Source organism: Lagopus muta, chromosome 5, assembly GCF_023343835.1.
Source record: "Lagopus muta isolate bLagMut1 chromosome 5, bLagMut1 primary, whole genome shotgun sequence".
NCBI classification, from domain to species: Eukaryota; Metazoa; Chordata; class Aves; order Galliformes; family Phasianidae; genus Lagopus; species Lagopus muta.
Window position 1 is genome coordinate 37,911,841 of NC_064437.1, and position 24,043 is coordinate 37,935,883.

Below are 24,043 nucleotides of genomic sequence, written 5' to 3' on the forward strand. Positions count from 1 at the left end.
TGCTGTGAAAAGATTGACAGCTGCCCTAACCTTTTCCTGTGCTAATGAAATAAATTTCCATTATCTCATCCCACACAGTCTCTCTTTCTGCTGCCTGAGGTAGTGAGTGTGTGAGAATAAACAAAGCTCCTGAGAAAGATCCAAGTTTAATCTGTCATCCAGAAGTAGCCAGTGTCAAAGAAGTTGGACTCTAGGATGCTTATCAGTCCCTTTCAACTTGGGAATCTTCTGCAATGTGAAGTGTGGGGCTGCTTGCTTGCTCCTGTTTTCAGTTTCTTCTTATCCTTTATAAGAGTTCAGTAGGAGGTCTGATAGGTAGCGCAGGCAGAATGCTGTGTGTTTCTGTGTTGCTTTATGTCCCTTCCAGTAGGTACGTACATATATGCTTCAGGTAGTGGTTTGGGGAGGTTTTTGACTCTGTTATTCTTTTTTTGTGAAGAGCAGTGCATGTAGAACTCAGTATCAGGTGATTTTTGTTTGTTGTGGAAGCCTAAACTTTCTGGCTTGTTGTCTCTACAAGGAGCATACTATTTGGGAAATGTAGCAGAGGGAAGCGGAAAACAACCATGTATTAAATGTCAGCACTCTTGTACAAGTTATAATCTTGTGTCTTGACTTTCCTACAAGGTAGGTCTAACTTGACCTATTTCATAGGAGGGAACATCAGGATACATTACTTGAGCAAGGTTACCAGGGTGTCACACATAGCATCGTGAAGCCAGAGCCATAGATGGTACCCGGAAGTTTCAAGTCAGTTATGTTGCAGATTGCAAAACAAAGTTGATTTTGGTAGATGGGTGTGGCCATCTTTTGTAAGTGTAAACTTTCCCTCACCCTGAGAGGAAAGAAATGATGGAAAAGTGCTATCTTCAGAAATTCACTACAGCTTCTCTTGCAGTGAATTTCTGATTCTGAAAACATGACTCATAGGGTCACGTTTCCTATTGTTTTTAATCCCAGTGTTCTTCACTGGGGAAGTTCTTAAAACATGCAAAAATGACATTGTAGAAGGGAAGCATTTTTGTCATCTTCCCTTGGAGAAGTGATCATCAGATTCTGACTTCCAAGATTTACCCAACTTTTTAAATCTGGGCTGGGGTAAATATAGCTTCTTGCTTATATTAGATGGATTAGGACTCTTTGAGATTTTAGTCTAGCTAAGACTTATGGCTTGTTGAAGTGTTCTCAGTAGCTTTTTTAGGTTACCTGAATGCAAGAATGCAATACCTTGAGTTCAGTTGTCATTAAAGCCAAATTATAAACAGCATCTAGTTAAGAAACCTATCAGGAAATGTTGACATGTTCTCTTTCTTGCTCTGGGAACCTTTTCTGTTTTTTTTAATAGTCAACATCTGCTGTTTGCTAATGAAGAAATGTAAGAAGCAATTGGTAGTAGAAAAAAGTTGAAGAAGCTAAGTGTTAGTATTAACTATTAGGCCTGGTGCTTCTGCTGCATGTTCTGTGTTCTAGGACAGTATTACTAAATCCTCTTTTCTGCCACGATGATTTCCCATCTTTTCTGCCACTGCTATGTTGTGCAGAATTTCTCAAGGGGCAGAGACTTCAGTGAGATTTAGCTGGCACTGCAAATGTGTTTTATAGTTCACTTATCTTGGGTGCCTTGATGTCACCTGCAGAATCCATAGAGGGAGGAAGTGGTGTGGTAAGATACACAAGGTTACTCTGTTCCAAGAAGCTGTTGATGTGGCCTGTTGGCTACCAGTCGCTTCTGAAGCAGAAATCAATTCTGAACTGAGGTGGCAGAAAGCATTGACAGATGTGGGAGTGTTGCTTATTCTTTTTTTCCTCAGATCTTTTTGTGTTTTTGGTGTTTTGAAGGTGGATTCTTAATAGCCTTAAGAGAAATATTTAAATAAATGTAGAGGGAGACTGTCAAATAGTTTTCCTTTTACTAGTATCTGCAAACATGAAAACTGGTGAACGTTTTTGAACATAAGTTTTTTTTTTCACATCTAACTGTCTTATATTACTGTTTTATTACTTAAAGATGAGTGGAATATTGTTCCATTAATCTGAATGGTTACTGTGGGATATATGTTGTCTTACGGTGCATCTCTTCATCAGTTTGTTGGTTGAGAGCTCTTTTTTCCAAGAAACAAACTTAAATAAAGCAGATCAGCTGTTGCTTTATTTTTTCAGCAGCAACGGACCATAGGATGGTATTTCATATTATTCCTCTTAATCATAGCTGCTGTGTACTGGGGAACACTCAGATGATTTAATGCTGAGGAATAATTCACTTTGATTATTTAAGTGCCTGTTACCATAGCAGCTGAGTATGATTATAAAAGTGAAAGCTATTAAACTTGAAAAAGCTGTCTGAGAAGGTGCATCCTAACAAGAAATGCAGCAACCGTTGAAAGACTCAAAAGTTACCCATGCATCCATAACAAAGAGAAAAAGAAAGACACTCCAACACCTTTCTACTGCATTGCAACTTAACTGTGAAGTATTGTGCCAGTTTTATTTAAAATAATCCTTTCTTCTATGTCATTCTTTAACGGACATAAGGGAGTTTTGGTGGGATGTATGTAGAGCGCATGCTTAAGTACTTGGATTTTATAATGCACTCTTGTACAGCAGTACTTCAGCCAAGAAAAGGAGAAAAGCAACACCACAAAACCACATTTCTTGTTTTAAGAGAAGCTTAACTGCAGCAGTGATGCAGATGCCACATGACCTATCTTTCCTTACAGAAAGAAGAATGCAATAACAGAAGGAAAAAAACCCTAAAACTGTGACAGTCTGTGCCTGTCAGAATTTGCTTTTTAAAACACATCTTTCAGTTTGGGGATGCCTTTAGGTAACCTTAGTTTTGCTATCTGGAACTGGAGGTAATTTGTTGTTTTCCTCAGTTACTGAAGCACCTTTCTGCTTCTGGGAGTGTGCTCTAGAGGAGGTTGCTATCAAGTGGGAATCTCATCCTGGGCTCATGTGGTACTGGCTGATGAGTTCTTTCATTTTTTAACTAAAGGAAGTCAACATCTGTAGGAATCGTGTCCATCTTCATGTACATAAGGTAGATTCATTTTTCTCTGGTGGATTTGGTGTTCCTTGCCAGTGGTTTGGAGTTGGAAGAACGCTCAACTGTTATTTTTGACCCAAACAAGTCCTGCTGCTCTTTGATACATTTTCAGTTCATTTAGGCTAGGTGAACGTTGCCTATTTCCTGTAAGTCTATTGAAAATCAATTGTGAATTCCTTTGCCCAAAGCTCACCCTTGAGGCCATTGCCTGGTGCTAAGGCTGCACTTACGCAATGACCTACCTCTGGTGCCTGGGTGATAACTGATTTATTTTGTGTTTGCTGATCTCTCAGATGGAACTTGCTGCCTTTAAGCAAATGTGTTTTTTCTACTTTACCTATAACTGTCAAGGCTAGTTGGTATCAGCTACAGAGAATGAGAAATTAATGTCTGACTGGCCAGGCTTGTGTGGTGGGGGGAAGAAAACCACTTGAGCATATGGAGGGAACTGGAGATGTTCCAGGAGAGGTGGAGACATTGCTGCAAACAATAGTTTCATTAGAAGCTGGGTTCTGAAGATTTGAGCAAGCTAGTATCTTTAATAGACTGTCTTTTAATCTTTATTTTAATAGGGTTATCCTGACTAGTTTCTGTGTTGGGACAGTGACCTGCGTATTAAATATGCTGACACTGATGTTTGAATGGCTGGACGGGGATGAATCCTTCCCTTCTGGATTTTCATGTGTGATAGTGGCAGAAATCTAAACAATAACACTAAATGTACAGTATTGGTTTGAATAATTAGCATACTTTGCTTGCAGTTGAATTTACAGATGCATAATGCTGTTGATTTTTATTCTTGGTTAAAGGGTCCCTGTTGGAGCTATAAGAAGTGTGAAATACGTCTTCTCTTTGAGATTCTTACTGAAATAACTCCTCAAACTCTTATTTTCCTAGCCTGTAATCTCTTTATTTTCCTAGAAAAAGAAAATGTTTTTTTGTACTTAAGAATAAGATTTTAGTTCGTGGTTTTTTTTTTTTTTTTTTGTACCTTGCAATGTAGTAGCATAGCCTGGACGGAGAACATAGTTGTGGGGTAATGGGAGCCTTTTTAATAGCATTTACATTTGGTGTTTAACTTCCATGTAGCAGGAGAAAAACAGTTCAGTTTCTTGGTCACGCTTTCAGATCCCCAAAGTGCTGAGTAGTCTATTTCTACAAAAAATAAATATATGAAATGAATTTGTGTGACTTGTAGTTTAAAAATGTTCTTACATTCCGTTGTTAACAATTGTAATAATACCACTTTCTCAAGTTTCAGTGTTTTTAAGTAGTACAACGGACTATCATGGTTTGGCACGAGCTGCTGAATTAAGTATTGCTGGCTTGCACATTCCTGTTGGTTATATTGTAATCTTTACCTCCATTGGAAAATATGTCCTATTTTGAGTACTCATTGCAGGCTTTTGGCTTAATGCCTGTCAAACAATTAAACGTGTTAGCTTTTATTTAATTTCAGAACACTATGTTGAAAAACTAGCAGTGTTTTTAAATTAATTGTTTTTACACCACTATCCGGTACTGTGAAGGCTCAGTGGTTTTCTTGTGCTTCAAACATAAGAACTCGCTATGTGTGAGTTGGCCCTTGGAGAGCTCATGAATTGCATGTAATTCTTCTAGATCAAGGAGGGAGAAATTGATGGAAGGGTTTCTTGAAGATTCTACCTGTTAATCAGTGGTTGTTTTCCTAATGACTTTGAGCAACCAGAGGGTTTTGTTCAGTATCTTAATGACTGTGCTTTCAGTTCAGATCAGGGTGACTGCCTTGCGTGGGGTAATGTAACTCTTCATGTCTCAGTGACTTTAACAGCTGATTTATGTCGAGACTTCTGTAATGATATCCTCTTTACTGGAATAGGAACATTATTTTTTTTTTTTTTAAGTTTCCTGTTCAAGTCGTGTTGATATTTTGAGGAAATGTTTTCTCAAAAGACCGAGGTAAGATAAGTGCATATTTGAACTCTAAGGCTGAGGAGATGTGTTTGTAGTATCAGCCACAGATAGGATCTGTCTTGTAACAGACGTGAGCAGAGCAAAATCTGCAAAGTTAAGGCGTTGGTTGGTGAGTGCTAGCAGCCCTCTGCCAGTTCACTCCGGTGCTGCTGGATTAACTGCAGTCTGTAGAAAAGAACCATGCCCTTTCTGCTGTTATTTCTAATAGGAATCAGGAGTTGGGGTGCTCATCAAGTTTCCTCCATAATAATACATGACACTATAGTTTTTGGGTGGGAAAAACTCAACTTGTGTGGGAAAATTTGTGGAGTGGCAGCTAGGGGACTTAAAATGAATGTAAAATATAAATGCTAGATCCCCTGAATGGATAAATCCCTTGTCCAGTTGTGCAACATTTAATTTTGTGCTGAAAACCTGACTTCATGTGGGTGCACACAATGTATGTATCCATAGTGGTTGGTCCCAGCCATTGTCATGGTGCGTAGCTCTGGTGCAGTGGAAAGCAGGGCACACAGCACAGAAGGGCACCCACCAGCACTGTGCCTGCAGAATGGCTGTGGGGAAAGCTTCTGTTCCTCTTCTGGGAAGTGTGTGCTCTGTTTGGACCTGGGCTCCCAGCAGGTGACTTGGATCACTTGGATCAGCGAAGGGTCATAAAGAGATAGAGGGACTGCAGCCTCTGATATGAGAGGTGGGCTTGAGGTACCTGGGACGGCTCAGCTTTAAAATGTAGAAGGCACAAGGGAGATCTTGTTCATTGTGCATAGCGGGCGTGTAAAGAAAACAGACTTCCTCAGATCAGTGACTACTGATAGGGTACAAGGCTAAATTACTTTCTGTGCCTTTTTCTTTTCTTCGAAAATAAACCTTCATTTACTTTTACATTTTAGAGGTAGTTGAAAACTTGAGTGAATTGCCCAGAGAGGCTGTGGTGTTTCCATCCTTGAAGCTGTTGTTAACCTGACTGGGCATAACCCAAAGTAAATAGTTGTAGCTGATGCTTTTTTATGGAAGATAATTGGAAATGTATTTAATCCCTGCACTTAATTTTTGAGTTCATGAATTTGGTTGAGTTGTTTCACACAACAAAAACAGGAAAAATGGATTTGTATCAATAATATCTGTAGCACTTGGATTTTGTGGATAGGAATACATGGGGCAGTGTCAATGGACTGGGTGGTGTGTGGAGGTCGTGCTTCATTGGTTCATTGTGGATGAAGGATGTAGATAGGGAATTAAGGCAATTGAAATGCTGTGCAATAGTCCGGAGGGTTTTTTTTAATAGTATATAATTGAGCAAATGTCTTTGCACAAAAAGTCAAAGTTGTAAGGCTTGTGATCAAAAGAAAGAAAGTCTACCTGATTCTTTTCCCCAAAGAGTTGTTGCGTGTTGACATACAATTCAACCTGATAAAATGGGATCTATTCTAGAAAACATCCATAGAAATCTTCACTTGTCAATTTGGTAGTGTTCAGTTATGAACTGAGATTAGTTATGCTAATTTCTAGGTGCTCAATCAGTTACAAGTATTCCTAAAAAAAAAAGCCCTTTGGAGCCCAAACTGTAGTCAAGGGTTGATGGTGTGCCTGAATATTGTAATGGATTTGCCTTCCTCAGGAGTGTGAGAAGCATCTCCTAGGAAAAATATGGTCTGCACCCGTCAAAGTCCTGGTACCATTTGGATGTTTAAGATTTTTTTATTCCCAATTATTATTGCTTTATAATGTTATTTTAATGGAACTTCAAATAGTGATGGTACAGGCACAAGTCATGTAAGCTGCTTTTGCTCTTTTAAGCTGTCTATCTCCTGAACAAGTAGAAAATTGCTAATACTCTTTAATTTGTATTCTTGCTCACTTTTTTTTATTTTTCTTTTTCCCCCCTCTTAGCGTGGCTACTGCTGTTCTTTAGATACCATTGTATGATTTAAGAACTGACCCCCTCTCAAATGGCCAGTGGCCAGCAGCAGCTGCTTTAGAGTTTGGCATCTTGGTCAGCAGTTCCATAAGTACTGCAAAGTAAAGCTACTACTTGAATTACTTTCTTCAAAGTTGCTCAGTCTGCTATCACCTAGAAATGGATTAAAATCAGATCTTTGTTGTAGAGGCTAAGCAGTATAGGAGCATCCTGCGGTCACTGAAGGAGGCTGTGTGCCAGGACACAAGCAGTCTGATCAGCTGGAGATCTTCCTGAGCACGTGCTTGGTGGTGTGTGTAGTCCAGCTGTAAGCTGTTGCTGCATCTCTAGAGAGGTACAAATGCAACCTGCTGGACTGAGAGCAGTATGAGCATTGATCTGCCTTGAGAGCTCTATTCAGTTGCTGCCCACATTTGTTTGGGCCTTGTGCCTTTTCTAGGAGAGGGGGGCTGGTCAGAATGGTGCCAGCCCCAAGCTCCTGCTCCATGCAATTCCGGCACTCACCTGATGTGCAGGGGCTGCTGTAAGCCTTGTGAGAAATGCTGCTTCTGCAGAAAACCTGATAAACTCGTATGGAGAATCGTGGGTGTTTTTTTTTTTTTTTCTCTTCCAAATATTACTTTCAGAAAACAGCAACTCCCATTCTTCTTCTGGCTTTTTGCCTGTTAGGAACTTGTGTAGACGCAAGTGAAGCCTGAGCTTTCCATTTTCCATTTGCTAAACTCATGTCTGGGCCAGGCCCGGCAGGCTTTGCGGAGTCTCCTTTCAATTTTCCACTAAAGTGAGGTGATATGAGTAAGGTCTGTAGGAACAGTTTTCGAGGAAAAAATAAGCAGTTATCCTTCTGCTTATAGTCTTTCTATAAGGCTTGCAGTATATACGTATTCAGGAATTTCTTTTTAACACTGTAGCTTTTACAAGTATGTTTTTCCCTGATGCTACAAAAAACTCTTTAGTTTTGTTCAGTTTTGTCTGCTCCCTCCCACTTAACTTTTTATTTAGCAAGCTATGGTGTTGTCATTGACTTAGGCCTTCCAGTTCTTCTCTGATGTTTTCCAGCTTTTGAAGTTCTATTTTCAAGGATGTAATGCCACAGGATGCTTTGCTGTAGGTACTGGAATGCTATACAGCATCTGGAAGCAAAAACCATAAATGAAAAGGTGTGCTAAGGGAGAGGAAAAAATAAACGTTCTCATTCAAGATCTTTCAAGTGAATAAGTAGGTAATGTAAAAAATGGGTATTAGCATTATCCTGATATTATAGTTATCAGTATTAGCATTTTGCAGTGATTAGGTGTGAAGTAACTATTCACACCCCTTACTGGCAATGAGGCAGCTCCTTGCAGGGGAAAAAAAATCCTAATAGACTCTCTTACTACTTGTGGAGGAGGTCAGATCATGGGCTTTGTCTGGTAAGCTTCATTCCTGGAAAGGAATTATGCTGTACTTTCCTGTGAGAAAAATTTGCAACATTTTAATAATAAAATTCAGTTAAACAGTTTATAGTACAGCATGTCTGGAAATGAGCAGCAAAGACCAAGTACATCTGGCCTGAAAGAGACAACGTTAATAGATAATTGGAGTTAGAAATTGGTGATGCTAATGATTTATTAGAGTTCGAAAGAAGAAATAAAAACAGTGGTGTTTTTACAGTAAAGCAGCTTCATCTCTACCATTTCAGCCCTTCCAAACAACATTATGGATACGTACTTGTTTTTAAGTCTAATGAGCACACACTCATGCAAACCCTCTGTTCTACCATCCAGCTGTCTTGTTAGTATCTTGCTGTATAAAGTTTCATCTTTAGAATTTCTATTAATGTTCTGAAGTTTCATGGTGGGGTTACCAACTATTCCAAAGTTTAAATATATTATCACCACTTTATTAAAATTGTATTATTAAAATTGTAGTATTATTCTACGTATGAGTGATGGCACTTTGTCCATTATAAGCAAGGTCTGCTTTTAGGAATCTGCACTGCCATTCTGGAGTAGTGGTTTAAGCTGACCTTTAATTCTGCCTTTTCCCTATTGCCAATAACTTGGTCTGAATGGAGGGCTTTGATTTTATCTATTTGTATTGGCTCTGTGCTGTTCAGAGCACGTCTGTGATAAATTTATGGCAGCTGAATATACGAGGCTGGTAACTTAAGACTAAGCATCTTGAGAAATGTAGAAAATGAAATCCTTAATTCCAAAATAAATATTAGGTCAATTAAGAGGTGCATTGAAGCATTTTTATGTTACAGAAAGCTTTAGCAGATTGCTTCTTCTGAAGGTATTCCCTGTGACCTTTACAGTAAGACAATTGAATTGCCTGAGGGAATACAAACCATGATTCTGTGAGCTGTTTGCTGGATAATTAAATCAAAAGCTGTGTTGTGAGGTGGTTCCTGTGTGGAATGCTCTCCTGTACTGCAAACACCACGATGAGTGCAAGCTTAGTCACTTAATGATACAATCCAGGGTGTTCTGACCTGAACTGATGCATCTCCTGCTCTGGGGCCTGGCCAAAAGATTGGGTCTCACTTCTTCTGGAAGTGCAGTGCATCTGTGGGTGAGAAGTGCCATGAAATGGTGCCATATTATATTACATCAATTGCCCCTTGGTTATATGCAGTTAGGGTTGTTAAAATAGTGCTGTATCAAAAGATCTGGTCATGGAGTACAATATTTATACGTTCCTTAAATGGTGGAAAGGAGTCTCATACTTTTGTTAGTGGAACGAATAGAAGTGCTGTATTTCCCTTAGTAAACCTGTGGAGTGTGTGTCAAGCAGCAGATAAGAATGTCTGGTTTTGATCTATTCCATGTGCAGAAACAGTGAATAAATGTGATCAAATCTTAGTACTTTAAAAGCAGTTCCTTTCTGATATATGAACATATCCTGCAGAATTCTTTTCTCTCGATGTGGAAGACATTACCATCACTGGAGTCCAGAATCCATGGATTCCCCTATGTGTGAGATTGTTTTAATGCACTAAACAATTGAACATGTAGGGATGTTTTCTGGGTTGCTTAGTAACAGTCAGGTTCTTTATTTTAAATGGCCTTCAGTGACATTTTTAGATTTTTTTCTTCCCAGAGATTTGGCAGAAATAAAAGTCATTCTGATGCTTGAAACATGAGGAATTGTTTAAGCCATGAGAAAGTGGGATTGGATTGTTGTAGTTTTGTGTTTATTTACAGGACTTGGTATTGTGTTATAGGTTTGGGAGTGTTGAATCCAAGAGAATCCTACTGAGCGTTTGATATGGTTGTAAGTGGTTCATCACCTGAAAGACAAAGCTTGGATTACAGAATGTTTAAAGCTGAATTAAACTTTTAAATCAATATTATGTTCAGTATGAAGCTGGGTGTGGTGGTGGTGGTGGTGTTCTGAGTTGAGAATATTATTCCAACTAAAACTTAGAATATGCAAGCTACTTCTTTGCGTATGGAGTACCAATTGCATGCAGACAAGGACCCTGTAACCTGGTCACTCCGTTACTGCTGCAATGCTGGCACTGGGGTCATCTCCTGCTCTACTGAAGGAGCCAGTAGGAGTTAAGAGACCAGCTTCAGTGTGTGCTGCAGGGTTGGTGCTGTCAGCTTCTGCTTGGGATGCTTTTGGTGTGTCTCTTCTGCATATATTATCTAAGCTTTGTTTTACCAATTGCTGCCACAAATTGAAAAATGTTTAAAAATAATCAGGAAGGCTTGCTTAATTTTAAGGTAGGCAGTTCCTGTCTGGTAACAAAGTAAGTGGTAAACTTCTAGATGGAGCTTCTTACTATGGAACGCTCAGTTCTTAGTATGTAGTGTTATCTTGTAACTTATCTTGTCTTACATTCTTTTAATAATCGACAGAATGAGTTCTTAATGATGCCCAATTTTATATCATGCAGGAGATTTCAGCTTCAGCAGAAATCGTAATAGCAATTCCTAATTAAAATAAAAAAGTCGTTCACTGTGGTCTCCTGTAATTCCCAAATGCTGTAGTCTGCTTTTACTTCTATCTCTTCTCTTCTTCAGAAATACAGAGGCACTTTACCTCAATAATAGATCTTAAGGTGAACTTTACTAAATTGACAGGGATAATAGTACCACTTTTTTGGGGAGATGGAAGAGTTGTACAGAGTTGTTTAAGAGGACAATATCTTTTTAGGCAAATTGTTCTGTAACTTCAGTTAATTTTTGTATTTTTCAATTAAAGACTCTAGTGTTTTCTGATATAAATGTGATTTTACTTCTCCAGCTGGACCACAGGTCCCGACCCTGTTAGCAGCTTATTTTGCTTCAACACAGCATGTTCCTTACTTTGTGGAAGGAGCTATTGACTTGGTGCAAAGTAAAGCTTGGCAGCCGACTGATTATTCACAGGACTACATGAACTGCTATTTCTTCAGTATTGCTTTCTTTTCTTTTATGGAGAAACTTTTCTCATTGGGCCTGAAGTGGATGGATGCGGGCACTGGAGGTTGTAAATGTTTCACAACAGATACAAATCTACTTCTTCTGAAACAAAATGTTTCTTCTGAAGCACCTTAACTTTGATTACATGTCAGCAAGTTACAGAGAAGATTTATCTCAGTCTCTGCAAATTGGCTTTGCCAAGACTGTGGCTTCATAGTAGCCAATCTGTCTCATGATTTCAGGGTAGGAACTTAAGCAGCTGACAAGTATTTTATGATTAGAGCCAGTTGAATTGAAACAGAAAACCTACATCCAACAAAAATCAAAATAATAAAAAAGCAAACAGGAAATGTTGCTTTTTTTTTTTTTTGGCAGTCTTAAGGGCTTGTGAATTCTAGAATGCAGTAGACTATGCAAACTTTACCTCTAATCTTTCTTGATTTTATTTTTGTTATTCACGATTGCAATTTGCAGATATCTGAATCTCCTGAGCCCTCTTGTCTTTCAGTCTGATCATTGCAGTGTTATTCTGCATCGAGACAGTTTTGGAAACTTTGCTGTGTCAATAGAAAAAAGTAATTGATAAACTTCCTTAGCTGTCCTTACAGAACAATCTACTGCTCTCCATACAGCTTAATTATTTCTAATTGTATGCAGTGCCTTTTTTTTTTTTTTTTTTTTTTTTTTTTTTTTTTTAGGAACATGCAGGAAAAAGCATGCCATAACAGCACAGCTACAATAATTGAAGTCACACTGCTATTGAAAAAAAAAAAAAGAGGTAGAAGGAGAAGTGTAACTACCAATAAATTAATCAAATGATGAAATGGCTCTTCATGCATTGGAAAACTCAGCTCAGTGAGGTCTATCTGAAGAACTGATGATAGGAGAAATGACTTTGCTTGTTTACGGGGGCTCGGAAGCACAAAGAACAGGAGTGCCTCTGGTGCACTGAATGCATGCTATTGCATGCAAGTGATTGTAATACTCGTGTAATACCTGGTGTGCTAAAGAGTAACAAGTACTGATAAGCACTGTCTTTTGAATGCAGCCAAATTTAGTGTGTGCATTTTTATATATTATATGTATTGTGTAATTAGAATGTAACTTAATTTATAGACTATCCATCTGTATTAGGAGGTAGTGTGAATTCTAGTTCTCCATTTCTGTATGTGGGTGTGACATATTGGCAACTTTAAAATGAATATAAAATTGCTTGAATTCTCTTTTAACTGAGAAACTAGAGAAATTGCTGTGGATTAATTGCAACTATGGGAAGACCCAGTTAAATGAAGTTAATATTGGAAGATTTGGCTTGTGTGTGTGAGCAGGGCCATGTTTGCTGTTTTTCCAGAGTTGTCATTAGATGGTTGTACCTGCTAAGCAGGTGTGCCTGTTTTAGAGGGACTTCTCTGAACTTGAACACTTGTTTTCTCTTGTGTCTGCTGCATCTGCACAGTGACAGCAGAGCTGGACACCTGCTCTGCTTTGCCTTGCACTCATCCTTCTGCAATGCCTGATGAAAGATAACAAATAAAGGCTCCTTTAAGGCTTCAGGTGCTACTTGTTATGCCAGTACCTTGTGTAGAAGTGAAAGTTTTCCGTATAATGCACTTGCAAGAAAATTGTACTCATAACTTACAGTTCTATTAATCTTTTTTTCTCCTCAAATGTAGTCTTCCGCAGCCTTGAGTTACTGTTTACTTGGCTTAAAAACGCCTGAAACATGAACTTTACAAAACATTCAACAGAGGAAATGGAACAGCAAGACCTAGCATTCTTTGTTCAATCTTCCCTTTCTGCTTAGTTGTAAGGCTAATTCATTTTAACTGTAAGAGCACACTTTTTCTGGTAGTTGGTTTGCACTGCTGTAAAGCTGCGGCTCATGTTGTGGAACGTCTTGAAGACCAAATTATTGTAATGAATAAGGAATGTTAGGAATCTTTTGTGGACAGTTTATATTTTGCCACAGAACTTTGTGTATCCTTGCTTTGGATAGCTGAGCAAAGGCTGTAATCACTTGTTTAGCTTTTCTGTGCCTTAGTAGAAGGTATTCTCTGAGAAGGCTCCACATCCTATCTCTCTACTGCTGGGGGAGTAGGGGGTGGAATGTAAGGCTGGCAACTCTAGTGTAGATGAGTATTCTAAAATTTCACTTGTTCAGCTGATGGCCCCTTTGTGCCTTCTAGTTGTTGTTTCTGGGTGATTTAGTGGGATTATTTAGCATCATTCTAGGCTTTGCTGAATTCTTACAAACCTGTGAGAATACTGATATGGCTTTCTCTGGTCTGAGTCAGTCTGGATAGGGAAGGTGAAAGGGGGGAGAAGGGCTCAATATGTTGAAAAGAACATCATTATTATTAAGGAAGGCTGTCAATTTTATTTTTTAATTGTAAAATACAAAAGCATTAGAAGGAAGCTTTTTTTTTTTTTTTTTGTGAGGGCTTGTTAAAACCCAGAAGTAATAGAGGCCTTTAAGATTCTGGATGCTTCTGTGATTGTGATACTTAGCTTTATGCATTGCAGTTTGGTGTTGAAAGATCGTATGCGTTGAGTAGTCATCAGAGCAATTGATGGAAATTGTAAGCATTTTCATGGAATTCTGATGTTACTGTTCTTTCTTATTTATCACTTTCTTGTCTTTTCTTAATGCAGGGTTTGGTGAATGCAAGTGTGTATCGGTTTCTCATCAATATTCATAGAATCATCATAGAATGGCTTGGGTTGGAAGGGACCTCAAGGATCGTCAAGCTCCAACCCCTGCCGCAGTCAAGGCCACCAACCTCCATATCTAATGCTAGACCAGGCTGCCCAGGGCCCCATCCAGCATGGCCTTAAACACGTCCAGAGACGGGGCATCCACAGCCTCTCTGGGCAGCCTGTGCCAGCACCTCACCACTCTTGTTGTAAAGAAGTATTTTTTTATTAGATCTAATCAGCAAGGCATTGTTGCATTTTTTAACTTATTTTTGGTCAACTGCTAACTACTATTTAGTGAAGCAAAATAGCAGCAAATGCAGAATATTGTCCAATCAACATTTTTTTTTGTTGAGGTATGAAAGAGGTGTACTTGGCTCATGAGTGACAAAGAGTCCGTTGCATTCTTATTCCTCAACAGATCTGACTACTCTAGTTTTTTATTTCAGTTTTCTGCTTTTATTTCAGTTGAATGTAAAATGCTGATGTCTTTTGCTTTGGGGTGAAGGAACTACTGACAGCTGTTGTTAACAGTTACTACTTCATTGATGAGAAACTGATCTCATTCACAGAAGCTTAATCCAGTGTTGAGTTTGAGCTACTTTGCTCTCTCTGCTTTTTCGAGCTTTGCAATTCAACTACTTTTGTCCATTTAAATCAAGTGTTCTGGGGTTCAAAATAGGATTCATATAATATTGTTTTCTAATGTATCAACCACAGATGTAATCATTAAAAATCATATATTTTATTTGTATAATTAATAACTAGCATGAATACACTCATTTGTTTTACACCGTAGCAATTGAATGTGGTTAGGCACTTTTCAGGGGCAAACATGGCTCCCTAAGAGAACAGTACTTTGTCTCATTACAGGTCCTTCTGATTGCTACTTGGAATTATTTTCAAGAGCAGTCTCTTCTGATGTTCAGCTGCAGTTGTTGGCTGTGCTGTTTTTATCAGTGCTTTTGGCTGATATGTTGTCTTTTGTCAGGCTTATGTTGTTTAAGTTGGTGTTTCGGGCTACTTTATTTCTTGGCGTATTTTAAAGTAACTTTATCAATACTTATGCACCTGTTAAAAGCATGATTACTTGCAGTTAAGTCTGTGTTGTCTGTGTCACCGCCATCTAATCTTTACAAGTTCTTGGAGAACAGTTAATTGTTTACCCCACAGCTGTGAAGTTATTTCAGTTAATTATGACTCCTCCAAGGGGTGCAAATTGGCAGGTAACAGAGGGCAAATGACAAGGTTTTAAAACTAGTCTTGATTTTTTTTTCTTTTTTCTTCTTTTTCTTGTTGGTTCACTGACATTCTTTCCAAATGAGTGCATTTTCCATGTCAGAAAGTGAGTGCTTTTGGCAAATGCTTTATGCAGGCATGAAACAGATGGAGAATATTTATAAAAACTGGTGTCTTTTGCAAGCGGTACATCATGTGAAGAGATGTGGCCTGAAGTGTTACACGATGTTTTGTACATATTGCTTTGTGCAGATAGCTGGTAATATCATTCTGTGTTTTGTGTTAACAAACTAGACTTTTGTTTTTGTCAGTGTCACTTCATCTGCTCCAGTTTGAAAGAGCTGTAAACTTTACCAGTTATTCCTCAAAGTTTTTGCAAGCTGAGGCTTTTGTTTTTGGAGAAATAGGCTGGTACATCAGCTGGGTGAAGAGGCTTTTACCTCTTGAGACTGAGGTGTCTATACTTGACACTATACAACTCTATACTTGAGACTCACTGAGGTGGTTTTTTTTTTTAAGCTGTGAATAGGTGTACAAAAAAGAACTTGATAGAGACTTCAGAGATACTGTTAACACTGGTCGGTGCCATGTTAGCGTATGCTAAATGGCTTTGTAGATAGCAAGTTCAATGCTTATTATTTTGTGATTAACTGATACGTGTACCTTGCGGTGATCAGCAGAAACTTCAGAAAGTCAATTCTAAATATTATGTCATGCTCAAGGTCACTTATAGGCCTGCTTTATGATATATGAAAACTTTTTCGTACAGATCAGATTCTGATTAACTTCTTTGCTTTCTTCTATGTGTGTTACTTGACCACTGTGTAAGCACCAAGAGGAGTGCGTACTTAATATAAAACAGAAGAAAAAAAATATGTGCATGAAGCTTTACTGATAGGATCTGAGTGTAATAATGCGGTGTACAAATGGGAGAAATTATTCCTGAAAACAACATTACGTTGTCAGCTGCACTAACATCTTGCTGCTTAATAGTGTTTGTGTTTGCAAAAATATGGTATTTCTTCAGCTAAAGCTCCCACACAGGAACTGGAGGCAGAAGAAGGCCAAATATTAGTTCCACGCTCTTTATCGTTTGTTTTTCTAGATTTTGGCAGAAATCGGACATTCTTCGTTTTAATTTTTCACTTAACCACGAATGACATTTTATAGCCTTTAAGTTTGTAAGTTTATTTTTAGTTTACTGTGCACAAAATCAAGTTTCTGGTATTATTTCTTCTTAGAATTGATAGTTCTTGAGTCGTAAGAATGTAGATGAAGAACTTTAAATTTCAGAATTGCTCAAGGTAACCAGATAAATGAGTTATGTAATTCAGAATGGATTGTCTAACCACAGTGCTTTCTTGTTTACCCGGGGTCATTAATTTAACTTCAGCGTTTCCTGCTCCGTATCACAGGTTCATGTAAACAGTTTTGTAGAATTTCTCTGGCTTCTACTTGTTTCCTGTAAACAACAGTGTCAGAAGTAGGTTTTTGTATTCATAAAATAGATATTAGCTAGCGGAGGGCTGAATACACCATCTCCTCCATGGTTTGCACAGATTGGCTTGTAGTAATGGGCTTGTTGCCTGTTGTGTAGGCAATGTCATGTCGGAACTACTCTCTCCTGACTGTTTCTTCAGCATCTTGCTCAGTTGAATCTACTTGGAATTGAAGATTCACCAGTTCAGAGACTGGTTTTCAAATCCTGTAACTTAAATTCAAAGGTGATGTTTACTTATAGCCCAGCTGACTATTGCTATTCTGCTATATTCCCTTTGACTACTCAAACCTGTACATGTGGAATGAGATGTTTAAGATTGTTTCCTGAAAACTGAGAAGCACAGATGTAGACTGCTGTGTTCTGCAAGGGTGGCAGTTGCACAGGGGAGGCCAGGACCCTGCAGTCCTCAGGATTGGGTCAGCTGCCCCGTGCCACATCCTACATGTGTGTGGAGGGGAAATTCAGGAAAAGTCTTGTGGTTAATGATCTAACATTGCAAGAACATAGCTGCTGTGAGGGCTAGGCAAGCAGGGGAAATTTTGTGTTTATGTACATCTCCTGTGCAGCCACTATACTTGTTTTGGAAATTGAGGAAAAACAACAGAAGACTGAAAATAGACAGGAATGAGTTTATGCATTTCAAAGCGTGGCCCAAAAATGGGTGAGGTTTGGCTGAGCCATAAAGTCAGTGGTAATTATTGCTACAGCGCTCACATTATTGTTCTAGTATTGCAAGCATTGTGTCATTGACTCAAGTTTTTATTGTTTTGATCAGTCTGAATGTGACAGGAGTCACCATGTAAAAATGCAGGGTGAATGGAGCAGGTTAAGCCTCTTAAAAATGGAAAATGTCTATTTACTACCATACATGCATTGTCTGTGGTGTCTGCTTTGTCTGCACGTCTGTATTCAATGTTCAGACAGAGACTTGAAGTTTTCATGAAATAAGACTCAGTAGTAAATCTCTACCAAGCTCACAGAACAATAAAATGACCAAAGCTGTTTTCTTTGTGTGTGTCAACTGGTCATCAAGCTGCTGTTGATGATATTTTCTTTGATTTGAAAACAGCTCTAAGAAACCTGTCTTGCTCTGCTTCTCTTGCCTTCAGTTAGTGTTTTGTGCAGAAGACAGTTGCTTTGGCTGGAACAGACTGACTGAAGTCTGTATAGGAGGCCTTTATTTTTACCACCTCTTGTGCATTGCATCCCTTCAAGGAGATACCCTGAAACTGTGACAGTGAGTGCAGTGTGAGATAAGTAATGCCTCATCAGAACGCAGGTTTGCTAGCCGTCCTTTGCATTGGAATGTAAAGAGTGTTCTACTTGTTCTGACTTTTATAGATGACTAAGTTGGTCACTGTAGCACATAAAGTGAGCCCAGTTTCATAATACTTGAGCAACCCTGGGAGTTACTTGGTCCCAAGGCAGTCTGAAGGTGATTGTGGATGTTACAGCACCAAGGACACAAAAATGTTAAACTAAGCAGCTCCTGATGAAATGGCAATGGCACATCTTGCTTTACTTCTTTTTATCATCACTTGAAATTCTGCTCCTGTTTTATATTCTTACTATCAGTTTTGTAGGTTTCTGAAGCACCATTTAGGACAATTGAACCAGTCCACAGCTGGTTAGGATTTTTCCCCCAAGTGGATAAGATTTATAGATTTATCTGCCTGTCTTTCAGTTTGCCATGTGGACAGATCGATATATTGCAAATTTTCAGTAGTTATTGATGTAAAATTAACTATAAAAATAGTTACTGGAAAGGTAGAAGTACTGTTAACCTGAAATTCATAAGCATTTGCTTCTACTCTGCAAACGTCTTCTGGGAAATCTGCTTTGAAAACACACTGGTAAGAGAAAGTCAGTTTACCAGTGTAAGGGCAGAATTTGTTCTAGAGCTGCATCTTGTTGTTCCTAAGAAGACTTTATTTGCCTGTTGGTTTAGAGCAGTTTTCTTCCTGGATATATGTCTGTGTTATGTCTTGGTCCAGTGCTGTTTACATGAGTAGCATTATTTCAGTGAACAAGCACATAGATTTTCTGAAGCAGAATAATTTAATTTGAGAGGTAAAATGAATATAATTCTTTTACTTGATTTTGGTTCAATTTTGAGAAATCAGAGTGCTTTTGCTTGTCCTCCTGCTGAACAGTTGACCACACTAAAATACAAGTTGATGTATTAGGCTTAGTAGCTAATGCGATTCACATCTTCCACCACAGAACTATTTGAGTCTGTGTGGATGCTAAGCTCCCTGCTGACTTTGACCACTGAGCTTTGAACTTATGTAAACTGCCTCTAGAAATGGTAGTTGTACAATGTGGTGTTCTTTCTTTGCTCTGAGTTTGTGTATTTTTGTGTATTTCTATACAAATACATAAAAGATAACTTTTCTGCAGCTGTATGTAGTACTTGTGCTTTTTAATATGGGAACTGGTCATAGGGAAAAAAAATCACGTAGTTGTCAAAAAAATGTGGACAACAAAACAGCTGTGAAAATAAAACTTTTTCACCTTTACCAGAAGATCTAGACCTTTGTTGTACTTTGATCATCTTACCTAAACAATTACTTCATTTCCTTAGCTTCTTAAAAGAAGGACCTTGATGCCGTGAGTCAACTTCAGTTTGTGGGCTTAAAGTATGTTGCAGGTTTTTCTGCTGATGCATAATTTGGACTCCTTGCCTGTGTAATATATGAGAAAATGAGTGACAAATTGGTGCAAGCTTTATGATGCTCCATTGCTCCAGGCTTGAGGTATGAGAAATGAAAAGTGGTATTTTTCAACAGAAAAAGAAAGAAACTCTTTGTTTCATTCTCCAAGTATTCCAGTTAATTCCACAACGCTGGAGAGTGTGGCTGGTTGGTTTTGAGAAAGGGAGAAGATCTGTTAATTCCCAACGGTGTTCTTTTTGTCCTTGTCTCTATGTATTTTCAAAGTCTTTCAGCCTAATGGTTCCAGATAGGCATGGTGTCTCATTACTGATGGGAAAGGCTTGTTTCTTGTAGCTCACTATGTAACCTGCATTGCAACAGTCTTAAGCTGGTTTCCTGTATAAAGCTTTGTCTTTGACTTAATCTTGGCTTCCATCCTGTAGCTCCACATCTGTGAGTGACTCATAACGAGCAGAGCCATCAGAAAAATATTGTGTACATTTTTATCCAAATCTGTAGGGTTTTTGTTTCTAATTTTTTTACAGCCTCACTGCATTCTTTTCTCGTATGTAATGAATCATACAGTATCTGTGTGCATACCTGACAAGAAAAGTGGTTGTGCATAGAGAGAAAATGGAACACTAAACAAATAGAAAGAGTATCCCTAGTCATCAATCTGTTGAGAGCAGAGCTTTTGTATTTGGCAGTTATCCTCTGTCAGCCCCTGGGGCACTTCTGAAATGATATATATATATTTTTTTCCCCTCCTGTAAACAGCAAGTTCTGTTAAGTGGAGACTGTGGCTTGGGGGCAGATTCAGTTCTGTCAGTCACTGGCAGCAGGAGAAGTTTTGCCTCCTGAGGCTTTCAAGAAATTATCTCCACAGCACCCAGGGATTCAGGAAAGCAGACCTGCCATGGAGCCTTATAGAAAAATGCCAAGCTTTACACCTTCTGCTTCTCTTGTTCTTGCAGGAATGCTTTGACTCACCAGTGTGTCCCACTTCTAGGTGTGTGACAACGTGAAGTTTGCTCTGTCAGCTCTTCTGCTCCTGCGCAAAGTGGTGGCTAGGTTTCAGACAAGATGAAAAATGCTGAAGCCTGAAAGACAATTCCTTTGTTTTCCATCTTTTCTTTCACTATCTACTTAGGTGAAAAAACAGCTTCCAAATTCAGCATTGGGTACTTGTGTGCTCACTCATAGACTGACAATGGAGTCAAGGATGATTCAGGGAAGTCAGCTGAGGCAGGCGATGTGGAAGTGGGGCTGGAACGGTTTAACCAAACTGCGTTGTTTTCATCTCTTCCCTTGTATCAGGAGTAGGCTTATAGTAATGGAAAAATGAGTTGCCTGGGTGTACGGGAACTGCTGAGTCACGGCCTGAGCCTCTGATCACCTGAGGCGAGCCATGAGTCAGCCACAGGAGCACAGGTGCAGGCAATTCACCTGTCCTGCTGGAAGGGATGGAGCCTGGCTGCACCTTTCCTATACCTATTTAAGAGCTGGCTACCAGTGGGGAAGGATCTCTTCTGGAGATCCACTCTGCTGGAGTTTTGTAAGTGAGCCCAGGATACGGGTAAGCTTTCTATCTGTTCTCTTTTTGTTATCATTATCTGCTTTGCCTAACTCTATTGTTTATTTTGTAATTATAACATTTGTTGATTATACACCTGGGTAAATCGCTTTTCATTTCTTTGATTAGAAGTATTTTATAGCAACTGTAGGTTCTATGGGATTTTAGATTTTCCAGCAGCTACTAGAGCAGCCCTTCTGCAGTTTATAGAGGATCATAGATTAAGGGAATTTGTATCATCATGGCAGTGTGTAATATGGAACAGTGTTTTAGTTGACTTGACATCTAGCTGTGGGCTGGTCCTGTCAACATTGTGCCTACCAAGCATCTGGACCAAGTTGATACCATATGAAATCTTACTATCCCAGACTATCTTTTTGACCACAGGTTCCCAAATTTCCTGATACGCTGAGTTGCAGAAAGGCCTTTTGGAGGAGAGGAGCCAATTAATTTACCCCTTGAGTAAAATGGCAAAAGCTAAACTACCTCATCTTTCCTTGCTGCATCTCAGTGAAAGTAACACTTCCTGGCAGTGGGGTTCCACTTATTTTCCTGGAGTGTAGCTTGGGTAAGGAGTGTAAGAAGACTGAGTTCATGGATTATTTGCTCTTGTTATATATCTGTTCAGTTAGGAAAACATTTTAGAAACATAAGTATCAGTTACAGTCTTTACTTTTTAGTCCCACATACAATATAATGTAAAATGTTTGTCTCAAAACTGGGGGACAGAGGGTAATATTGGAGTGAGGGAGGGTCCACAGAGGGACTTAATATAGTGTTTTAATCAGGTTTCGCTCATGCTAATAGACTAAGTGAACCTATCTGTCTTATTGCAAACTGTGGTATGTGATAGGTGTTTTTTCTTTAAAAAGCATTTATCAGAGTTGCAGGTGTAATTTTTTTCTATTTTGAGAAATCAGAAATAAAGCTCTGCTACTACAGAATTTAGGTTCTGAAAAGCTGTCTTTGTCCACTTTGATCAAAATAGAGGAAAAAAGTAATTTATAATAAACAAAAATGATAGTAATATGGGAATCTCTGTATGAAGCATTATTAAAAAAAAAAATAAAAAACTGCTCTTCAAAAGAGACACCTTGACAAAGCAAATAAGATCTGAGTTTGCCTATGCTGAAGATGTTCCTTGACTTCATGGCCAGTACTTTAATATTTCTTTCTAAGTCCCAGTGGTAAGACCAGAAATAATTAAAACTGGATCATTTTTTAGTTTCGCTTGTGAGTACTTAGGGTAATGGGACAACTGCTCTTTTTCTTTCATAAAATATCTAGTTTGTATTATGGCCACCAGTGCTTTAGCTGAAGTGTTCTGTTTTTGAATTCATTCTTGCTTTGAACTCTCGTTTCCTTACCTACAGCCTGACAGCAAGCTATGCTTTCTGTGTATGCAGGACTTGAAAAGCAATCTTTATTAGCTTGAATTTCTTAGGCTTTAAGGAAATTCTTAGGGTTTCTATTTTTATGTAGAATTCTGTTGAACTTGAATTAGCTAAGGAATTTCAGATGAGCCCTCAACTGTTCCCAGAAGCAGGCCAGATGACTTAATATGTTATTGAAATTGGAGTAAATGAAAGATTCTTAATAGCTCTTTTACATCATTTAGATACAATGCAGCTGTCAGTCTCCCTGGTGTAGTATCTTAACTCTTACAAACACCATGCAGATAAAAGAATTACTCATGATAAATACCATAATTTGGCCATCAGAAGTTTTTTTTTAAGTATAGAATAGTAATGACTCTTTGGTTTTCAGCTTATGGTTTAACTCGCTGAGTATAGAGGAAAGAGCCTTTGGTTTTCAATCTAGTTTTTGACAGTGAGAATAAGAAGGTAAGAACGGACTCTGAAAAAGCTAGCATGAGCTAAAAAGCTGATCCAAGTTTGTGTGTTAAGAAGGGGAAGCTGAAAACTTGATTTTGGAACATGAGTTGGCATGTCTGCTATAGGTAGCAACTGGAGTCCTTGAATGCCTCTGAAGGATGATGTAGGAGGCTTTCAGCAATTATCTACCTGGTACGTTGAAGCAGAGAGTAGAAGACAGTGCACAGTGCCTTGCACAGTGCTGTTCACTACTAGTCATTTCAGCATTTTTTTCTCTCCCTTTGCCTATTCCTGATCTATGTTTTTAATTCTGATGTAGAAATTATAATTGAACTGCTGGGCACAGGTTTTTTTAATGTGAATTTCTGTGTGCAAGGGAAAAGAAGCAACGTAATAGAGGTCCAGGTTTCTTGGGTTTTAATACTGACGAATCCACACTGAGAGAGCTAATAGAGCAGTTTTAATCAGGTAATACATTGCTGACAGCTGCTGGGTTTTCCTGACTGATTTCTTAAGAGTAGCCGGCACAAAGTAAAGCACTCACTTGCTATCTTTTGAAGTCTGAAATGCTGGGCCATAGAGTCTTCTGTGCTCCTTGTCTCATATGAAAGCACCCTGTGCTTGGGTAGGTGAGGCAGACCCATTTGATTTTGAAGGAGAGATCCCCAACAAGGAAAAGAGGTCCTGGGGCAACCCCAGTTTCACAGCTAGCTTTAAGTCTGATTTGACTACAGAAATGTACAGATAGCATACTTTCTCTATGCAGAGACTTGGCAGAAATCATTTCCTTAGAAACAAATTTGTTTTACAATATGAGAAAAATCTGTTGGTAAACTTTGTAAATGTAAAATTTACAGTTATGTATTAAGTCAGAGGTTCTGGATGAACTTCATGGTATGCAGTTCTAGAAAATCTTGATGCCGGGGAGAGAAAATTGACCAGGCAGTAGCTTATAGCATTGATTCTATTTTTCTTGATGCTACTAGCTGTCGAATCCATTAAGTCCCTAAAGAAATCTGACATAAATTGCTGGAATATTAGTTCAAAACTGTTTTGGTCATCTGAGTATATATAACATTCTTTCTTGGCAATGTATGTAGTGGCAGTAAGCTTAATTTCTTTCAAGCTTTTTCCTTTTGGCATTTTTTGTTCCTTATTCATTGCAAGTAACAGATGGAGGGAACTTTGCATTTTGGTTGTGGGATGGTTTAACTTAATTGCCAAAAGTCTTATTAT

At 38.6% G+C, this 24,043-nt stretch overlaps 1 protein-coding gene across 2 annotated transcripts in view; it reads left to right on the forward strand.

The window, feature by feature from the left end:
- The window catches only part of BICC1 (BicC family RNA binding protein 1), a 97,589-nt gene that overhangs the window by 1,858 nt on the left and 71,688 nt on the right, over window positions 1–24,043 (forward strand). Inside the window, exon 1 of one of the 2 annotated variants that reach the window (XM_048944859.1) lies at window positions 20,917–20,975. The exons of the other annotated variant lie outside the window; for it this stretch is intronic. The gene's annotated coding sequence lies outside the window, so the exon portion shown is untranslated. Of the gene's footprint in view, window positions 1–20,916; window positions 20,976–24,043 lie in introns of those variants that run through there. 2 annotated transcript variants of the gene reach the window in all.